Genomic DNA, 9,289 nt, shown 5'->3' on the forward strand with positions numbered 1-9,289 from the left:
TACTCTTAAAAAGGTCATTAATCTCACTGCATGGAACAAATACTTCGACATATTTTTCATACAAGGATTAGGACATTACTAGCCCCACCCCAGCTCCTCACTCCGGGAGGAGGTGGGCAATCACCCTCTCTAGTCTATGATATATGGAGGACACTCTGACCTGGAATAGGGCATGGCATGTACTAGAAAGAAATGCAAGATAAAAAATATACATTGAAATCACCCAAAATATACCAGACATCCTCCACCAAAAAAAAATAAAAAGATTAAATATTGCGTGTAAAAATGCACACAATATAATATAAGATCATTCCATTCATTTCTTCTTATGACCTCTTCAACTAAAATACAGAATACCCAAAGTAAAAAAAAAAAATATATATCAATATTAGTATTACACAACCTCATCAATAACCTCCCTCTGGTTGCAGGCAATACGGGCCTTTTGGGCGGGATAGGGGTAGGAATAGATATTCCTTCATTCCCTCGATTTTACTTGTCCGGGTTCATGGCACAATTTCACAACACAACTCACCACCACCATTTCGCCATTTTTAAAATCACTACTATACTTGCACTTGAAACTATCAAGTGGTGGCCACTAGCCATTTTCCCGAGAAAATCATTCAGCTTCCCGCCCTTCTCTTATAACTCTGAGTATAAGATATTCACATCTACACCTTCTCTAACACTGCCTTTCCTCGAGGCTGAACTTTAATCCCGTAGCTACTTGCCCTTCGGGAACCCCCCCCCCCCCCTCTCCAACCCCAGTAACCAGGAATCATATAATAAATAAATAATACAGCATCCGCCTGACGGATCCCACCTGACCTACTTAACCTCCCTCTGCTTGTTTTTAGGTTCACTCAGTAGTATGTCATCACTATTGCTACATTCAGAAAAATTATCACTCTTTAATAATACATTATGCGCCAACATAAGAACACTTTATTATCATCAAGTTTATCTAGAACACGTAAAAAAAAAAAAAAAAAAAAAAAAGAGGTCTGTTCAAACAACAAGAACAGCAAAGAAAAAAAAATCCTACCCATCAACTCGAGGAATGTCGCGTATGCAGGGATAAGGAGGTACACTCTGATTGACACTTGAAAACTACCTCTTCCGGCACCACATGTATGTGTGCCTGATGATGTTCAGACACTGCACCATTAATAATGCTTTGTATCACTACTGTGTTAGATTTAACCATCTTTACTCTGTACGGACCCAAATACGCTGGCTCTAGTTTGTGTTTCCTAGGTTGTAATTGTTTCAAATACACACAATTGCCCACAAATACTTTTACCGGTGCGGTTTTGATGACCATCATACTTTGAGCAGTGTTTTTCATTAGCTCTTTTCAAAAACCTTTCAATGGTGTTTATTATTCTTCTTAAGAGATTCAGTGAATAGACACGATATTTCTCAGTTGAATAATTTGACAACTGTTGCGAATTAATCAAGACCAAATATGGTAACACAGGTTCCTGTCCATACACTAAAGAGAAAGGTGTGTCCTTGAGCGAAGCATTATATGCAATGTTCGAAGCTAGCTCAGCTGTAAGAAGTATGGCGTGCCAATAAAGGGGGGTCATCAGCCACTAAGTAACGTAAAATTTGCACCACTTTCCTATTATGCGATTCCACTAAGCCATTAGCTGAAGGCCTATATGAGGTCACTGAAAAGTGTTCAATTTTCATCAAGTCCGTGACCAATTTCACCACTTTATTTATAAACTTGAGACCATTATTACTTATCAAAATTTTCGGGCAACCAAACCTAGTAATGTAAGAACACAGCGCCTGTGCTAATGAATTCGCTGATTTATCCAGCATTGCTTAAGTATGAGTGTAACGAGTAAATGCATCCAAAAATACACATATATACTTATATTATGTTATACCAGTAGGAAATGGTCCTACCCCATCCATATGCACCCTATAAGATTTAATAGGAATCACAGGCCACTGTCTGTCTCCCATTACAGTGTTTTTATGTTCTTTGAAACAATTACAAGCATGACAACATTTTATATAATTTTCTAAAGATTTTTTCATCCCTAACCAAAAGAAGGATTCTCATGCTCTCCTTAATGTTCTATCAATCCCTAAATGCCCTGCATATGGACTTGCATGTAAAATGTTGATGGCTCGATTAATCAAAGAGGGAGGAAGAACTACCCGTGCACAAAATTCTCCTCCCCTCTTCTTGTAAGTGCGATAAAAGATATTCTCTATAAAAGAAAATTCTCACGAGGCACAATCAGAAATGATGGATAACTCTCCGATTCCCCTTTAATCACTGCTTGCACTCTTTCCATCCATTCCTCTTTTTTTCTGTCCCTCTCGGACATCCTTTATGTCCCAACCTCCCAAGTCAATCACACCTGTATCATCAGGGCACTAATTCTGGACACCCCTGGTCATGTCCTCGGCCACCCTCAGTTATTCACGTTCACTATTTCCATCTCTCTCTCCCTCCAACATCTCTAACTCTCTCTCTCTCTCCTACTCCCGGATCTCATTTTCTGATTGCTCCTCGCGTGAATTCACATACCGTTTTCTATTTTGATACGGGCATTCAGTATTTTATTTTCATTCTTCGTTCCTCTTTTGTTCCCTAATTGTTACTCCTATTACTGCACCTCTAGAGAGGGCATCAGCTACCTCGTTACCTTTACCTTCTATGTGGTTAAACCCATTTATGTTAAACTCTAGCAATCTTTCAATCCATCTCGCTTGTCTAGATGTCAGGTCACCTTTGTAAAATAAATCCTGTAAGGGGCAATGATCACTTTGCAACTCAATCGGCTGACCTAATAAAAACAGATGATGCCTCTCTAGAACCCAAAGAATAGCCAATGCCTCTCGATCGAATGTACTATAATTCTTTTCTGCCCCCTTTAATGCCTTGGATGCAAAAGGAATGGCTCGCTCTCTGCCTTTATCACCTCGTTGAGAAATTACGCCACCAATAGCTACGCTACTCGCATCTGTTGTCACTAAAAACGGGCGATCAAACCCAGGATATGCGAGTAAGTCATTGCTAGTTAAGGCAGCTTTCAAATGGTTAAAGGCCCTTTCTTCTCCCACTCCCCAATTTATTACTTTTTGTTCCTTTAAAGCCTCTAATGATCTTGCTATCTCTCCAAAACCTCTTATGAATTTACGGTAATACCCAGCGAACCCACGGAACCCAGCTACTTCCTTAGAGGTACGTGGGCTGGGGAAATCTCTAATAAGCTTCTACTGTACTGGGGCAGGGTTGGATACCTTCTGGGGTTATTATACAACCGAAAAATTCGACATGTTTACAGAAAAATTTGCACACTAATAAATTAATTTCATACCACTACGTCGCAATGCTTCTAAAACTTTACAAATATCATTAAGTTCAGCCATTTTCGCTGTAATTATGATATCTAAACAAACAAGAACATTATAGCCAATTAAGGGAGAAAAAACCGCAATCATTACTCTAGAAAAATGACTAAGACCATTTTTAACACCGAAAGTTAGAAAATTGAACTGAAATAGTTGATCGTTGGCTATAAATGCCGTTTTACGGTTACTGTCTTCCTAAATGTGTATTTGATAGTATCCAGATTTTAAATCGATAGTTGTAAGATATTTATTATCCTGTACCTACACAAGTACTTCTTCAATCGAGGGCAATGGAAATGCATTATCCTTACTGACTGCATTCAACTTCCTGTAATCAACAAACAATCTTACCGAGCCATCCTTTTTCCTAAAAGCTACAATTGGAGAAGCCCAGGGAGATTCGCTCTCCTTGATAATCCCTTATTCCCTTAATTTACTAATTTCCCTTTTTGGGTTCAAGCCATGATGTCCTGATAGAAGGTTCCTTCAGTAGCTTCCTAAGGGTATATATGACTGCAGTAGATATTCCCAGAGAATTAAAATAAAGGTTTCACAGAATTCTAACTTCTAGCGCGAGTACCCATAAGGTTTCCCTTTAGGATATCGTATAATAACAGGGGACGTATGCTTGACACGCCACATAGCTATCTGCACCCCACAAAGCATTTACGCTTCGAGGGGGAAGTGTGGCAAGTATGGGAGTAGCCGTTACAAAACTCTCCTCCTCCGTTACTGTTACGATACTCAGCGACATCACATCCGGCCGCCATGTTGGATTGATGCCGCCAGAGCGCGCTTTCCTCATTCCTTCGCTTGTAGCGTATATGACTAGGTGCCTTTTTCCCAGTTTTCGCTAAGTGATTCGTAATGTCGCAATCTTCTGCCTCGCCTTCTTCTGGAAAGTTGAGTACCATATTCTTGTATTATATAAATAAGCTCTAGCCGTAAAGTAACGTCTTTTTATCTTGAAATACTGTGTTTTGAGGCGGAGCTGTGCCTTGACCGGAGGCGTCATCCATGACGCTGCTGTTCGCCTCGCATGCTTTATTTAGTTAGTCTGAACAGCCTTCCCGGTCTTATAACTAATTACCAGTATTAGTTATTTAGTCTTCATTGCTAGGAATTAATTATATTATGCCGATGGTATTCATTTTAGCGAGTGTAGGTAGCCGATTCTCATGCTAGCTTGCTAGTCTAGCCCCTAGGCTCGATAGCCTAGGCATTTTTGTTTACTTTCATGCATGATATAATAAGTGTTCCTAGTGTTAATTTATGAAATGAAGATATAGGCATTTATACATATAAGATTCAGTGATTGGACATTTGTTTTCGCCTTCTAGGAAGTATTCAAGGGGTTTCGGTGATCTTGGTAGTCGACTCCCTTGCCCCTAACCTAACACTAGGGCTCTTGTATACTTCCTCGCCTCCCCAGTTACCTTACCCAAGGTAATCTCCTCCCTCTGACGTAGCCTAGGCTACATCCTAGTCCTCCTTACCTTGAATCATCTTCGAGTAAGGTTAGGCTAGGTTTTTCTTTCCCCACTCCTTGCCATAGTACATGCGCTTTGAGTTTGGGACAGAATCTCAGAGTACCAGTCGTTTACCCCCAGCTACACCATTAAGAGAATGTACTCTCCTTCTGGTCCCTACTGGTGGGTGAAGGGGGGGGTGCTCTGCCCTTCCCCCTAGTCCACACCTGGTAGGGTTAAGACCCTTCCTCCCTGTGGTCTAGCGACTTGTCCTACCCCTGTCTTTCCTAGTTTGGGGGACTTGTTCCCCTAGCCTAGGTTAGGCAGCCCAAAGGGATTCTGTTTATTTATAGTTTAGGACAGAACACTAGTGCTGTACCTTCTCTGTGCTAACCTACCCTAGGCTGGGGAATGGATTCTTCCTACACCTGGATAGTGCTAGCCCTGAACAGAATCCCTCCCTGGGAGTACCGGTGGGTGCTACGCCCCCTCCTACACTCCCCCTCAGGACCCTTACCCCTCCCCCCTCTGTCCTTTTGTGTTGGCCTAGCCATCACACTTCTGTCCGCTGTCCTATAACTCCCCTGCCGAACCGGTGGGTTGTGGGTTCGGCTTGGTCCTTTCGCTGGTCATCCCGGACTGCTATGCCTCCCACATATAGTCGAACTATGGTTAGCATATGACAGGTCGGTCTGCCGGTGGAAAACCTCTCTATCTTAGAGTGTTCTTCGGTCCTCCCTTGGACCGCCACCTGCAACTCGAGCCGGCTGCCAGCTCTGCTGAGACTGGATGAAAGGTTGTTACCCTCTCCCTTTCATTTGAACACTCCTTCCGGGGGAAGAAGAGGAATGGGTGTTGAGTACTACCCTTCTCTCTCTCTTCTACTATCCTATCTCTCTCTCTACCAGTGCCGGTCCACTGCCGCCTCCACACTGCCGGCATCAACTGTCACTGTCTCCTGGTATCCTCTCTGTCTCATTGATTGACGTCAGTGTTGGAATACCTTTGCCGGTCGGTTGCCGGCTGCCGGAGGCCGCCGGCTTGCCGGCGATCTGCCATCAACCAGAGGTGTCGCCCTCTCTCTCTGCCACATAGACTGATGGCTGGGAAGGGTTTCCCCTTGATGGAGATTTGCCGGCGCCCGGCGCGCTTCCGGCATGCCGTCACGCTGCCGGCGCCACCTAATCACATCTCTACAGTGGACAGTCACTTCTCCCCCTGCCAGCCCAGTGCCGGCAGTGACTATTGTACAGCTATAGATGATAGCCAGTACATCTACAGTATAGTACATACCCTAGACTGAAAACTATTGTGTATAGTTGTGCAGTAAATTCTTTCAGCATACTCTATGCATCCATGCGCAATCCCTTGCCGAGACCTAATCTGAATAGGGAGAACTCGCTCTCCCTTTTCTCTTCTATACTGAATGAATTCAGTTCTCCCCCCCCCACAGTATCTAATTCCCTGGAGGAAGTCTAAGCTTAGCTCATCCAATGTGGATGTTTCTTCCTCCTCTCTAGGCTCATGGGGAGCTCCTAGAATTAGTTATGATATGGGGTCACGGCAATTGACTGGGCGGGTTGCACAAGTATGTGTCATTCCTGCCTCTTTTCCAGCTAACCTATCCTAAGCTTACACGCTCTCCAAGACTGTCATCTCGACGAAGTGGAGAGGATGTCGGATGCGTCGGACTCTACCGAAAGGACCCTGATGGCTGGGGGTCAAGAAGAGGAGGAGCAGGTGGAGACTCCCGACTCCGAGGGCGAGATCGCCCGCGCCCCCTCTGTTTCTTCCGTTGCAATAACAGAACTTGTCCCCTCTACCTCCGTCACCCCAGTACCTGCAGTGGTGGGCACCCAGGATAGCCTCCAAGCCTTGGTGGCACTCCTGGATGAGAGGTTCCACTAGGGACATGCGGACCTTAAGAGGGAGATCCTGCGTCTGTCGAAACAGACGCTGAAGAAGATCAGTGTCAAAGATCTTCCCCCCTGCTCAGTGACCAGCCCCTGGTGGCAAGCAGAACACATGCCCATCACGAGCGCACGTATCATTGTTAATGCTAAACTAGGTGCCGTCCCCCTTGAAGAGGTGGAGTTCTGGCCTAGTTTTGAAGCCTACCCGGACTGTTACATCCGTCTCAAGTCCGAGCCAGTCTCCAAGGAGGAGACCGAGCCTAAGGATGTCATCGTATTTGACCACGCTAAGGCTCAAGCTCTTTGAGCCAACTGCCTCAAGAACAGGGGCTACACCAACTCCAAGGTGCCGGCCCTAAGCAAGAAGCACCCATCCTTTCTTGCTCCTGCCACCATGGTCTTTCCTTTCCCCGAAAAATCCCTGCTGGCAGTGCTGAAGGCGGTGGAGGAAGGAAAACCCTGCCCTACATTGGAGGAATGTAGGCCTCTCTCCCTCACCCTCCCTCCCGACGACAAAATCTGGAAAGATATCCAGTTTACTTTCTTGGTAGGAAAGTTGGAGGCTGACGTCGTGGGACGGCAGTTTAACGAGAACCTCCCCAAGCTCACCGAGTACCTTCTGTGTTGGGAGCAAGACACAAAAGAGAGGCTGGCTGCCTCTCTATCTCTTCAAGTGCAGCTTGAGACAATGATCAGGGACATTCGGGTCCCAGGCTTCTACATGGTTCTCGCAAAGACTCACCTTGCCACCTTGACGAAGGACTTATACAGCTTCAACAAGGCCCGGAGAGCCTTTAGAGAATTCGTGTTTGTGGATGCCACCGTCAAGCGGGAACCCCGGAAACTGATTTCCTTCAACATTTTGGGTAAATATCTCTTTCCTAACGACCTCGTGAAAGAGATCGTTGACAGAGCCGCCACCGAGAACCGGAACCTTCTCAACAAGTGGGGCATGTCACGAAAGAGGAAATCTTCTCAGGATGATGGCCCCCAACCTGGGAAGAAGTCGAACAAGCCCCGACCCCACCAGCGCCAGGCTAAACGCCAGTTTCCGGCACTCGCTACTCCCCAGTTGGTGGCTCAGTCACAACAGACCTTTCAGTTGGTCCCTCAGCCGGTGGTGGCTCAGTCACCAGTCTTCACACCAGCCTATGAAAGACAGTCCACTACCTTTCGCCCCAAAGGTAGAGGCTCCGGCAAAGACTCCTTTCGACGTCCATCTAGAGGGAGAGGAGCGAGGGGAGCAGGCGGCCGAAGTGGAAAATCCTCGGGAAACCAGAAGCAATGAAATGCTTCCGGTGGGAGGAAGACTCCGCCACTTTCAGGATCGTTGGACCTTCGATCCTTGGGTTCACAGCATCATCAAGAAGGGAATAGGGTGGAGCTGAATAACACCACCTCCAACCTTCTACCAATTGTTCCAACACTCCACCCCCGTCCTGGAAGAATACATCCTAGAACTCTTGAACAAGAAGGTGATCGAGAGGGTACAGTCCACCAGGTTCCAGGGAAGACTCTTCTGTGTTCCCAAGGACTCCGACAACCTCCGAGTCATTCTGGACTTGTCCCCTCTCAACAAATTCATAACGAACAACAAATTCAAGATGCTGACCCATCAACATATAAGAGCCCTACTATCTCACAAGGCTTACACGGTCTCAATAGACTTGGCGGACGCCTACTGGCACATTCCAATGAATCACCAGGCTTCCTCCTACCTAGGATTCAAGCTTCAAAGAAGGCAGTACGCTTTCAGGGCCATGCCCTTCGGACTCAACATAGCCCCAAGAATCTTCACGAAGCTCGCAGACACAATCGTCCAACAGCTACGCCTACAAGGCGTCCAGGTGATGGCTTACCTAGACGACTGGCTGGTTTGGGCAGCCTCCTCAGAAGAATGCTCGCGTGCTTCCAGAAAGGTAACCCAGTTCCTGGAACATCTGGGTTTCAAAATCAATACCAAAAAGTCTCGACTGTCTCCAGCTTAGAAGTTCCAATGGCTGGGAATCCGTTGGAACCTTCAGTCACACCATCTTTCCATCCCTTTGAAGAAAAGGGAAGAAATAGCAAGTTCTGTCAAGAGACTCTTAAAATCCAAACGGATTTCAAGACGACAACAGGAACAGGTGCTCGACTCCCTCCAGTTCACCTCAGTGACAGACCCAGTGCTATGAGCACAGCTAAAAGATGCATCGGGAGTCTGGAGAAGATACGCATCCATCGCACGAAGAGATCTCAAGAGACCTCTAAAAACCAGGCTTCGCTCACTCCTAAAGCCATGGTCAGAGCAAAGAACCTGAGAAGATCAGTTCCTCTTCAGCCACCACCTCCGTCGGTCATTATCCACACGGATGCTTAGTTAGAGGGATGGGAGGGGGGGGTCACTCCCATCAGCGACAAGTTCAAGGAACATGGTCTCCCCTATTCAAGATGTTTCACATCAACATCTTGGAGGCCATGGCGGTTCTTCTTACTATGAAGAGACTGTCTCCACGTCCCTCGATCCACATCTGTCTAACTCTG

The sequence above is a fragment of the Palaemon carinicauda genome, chromosome 9 (assembly GCF_036898095.1).
Source record: "Palaemon carinicauda isolate YSFRI2023 chromosome 9, ASM3689809v2, whole genome shotgun sequence".
Lineage (NCBI taxonomy): Eukaryota > Metazoa > Arthropoda > Malacostraca > Decapoda > Palaemonidae > Palaemon > Palaemon carinicauda.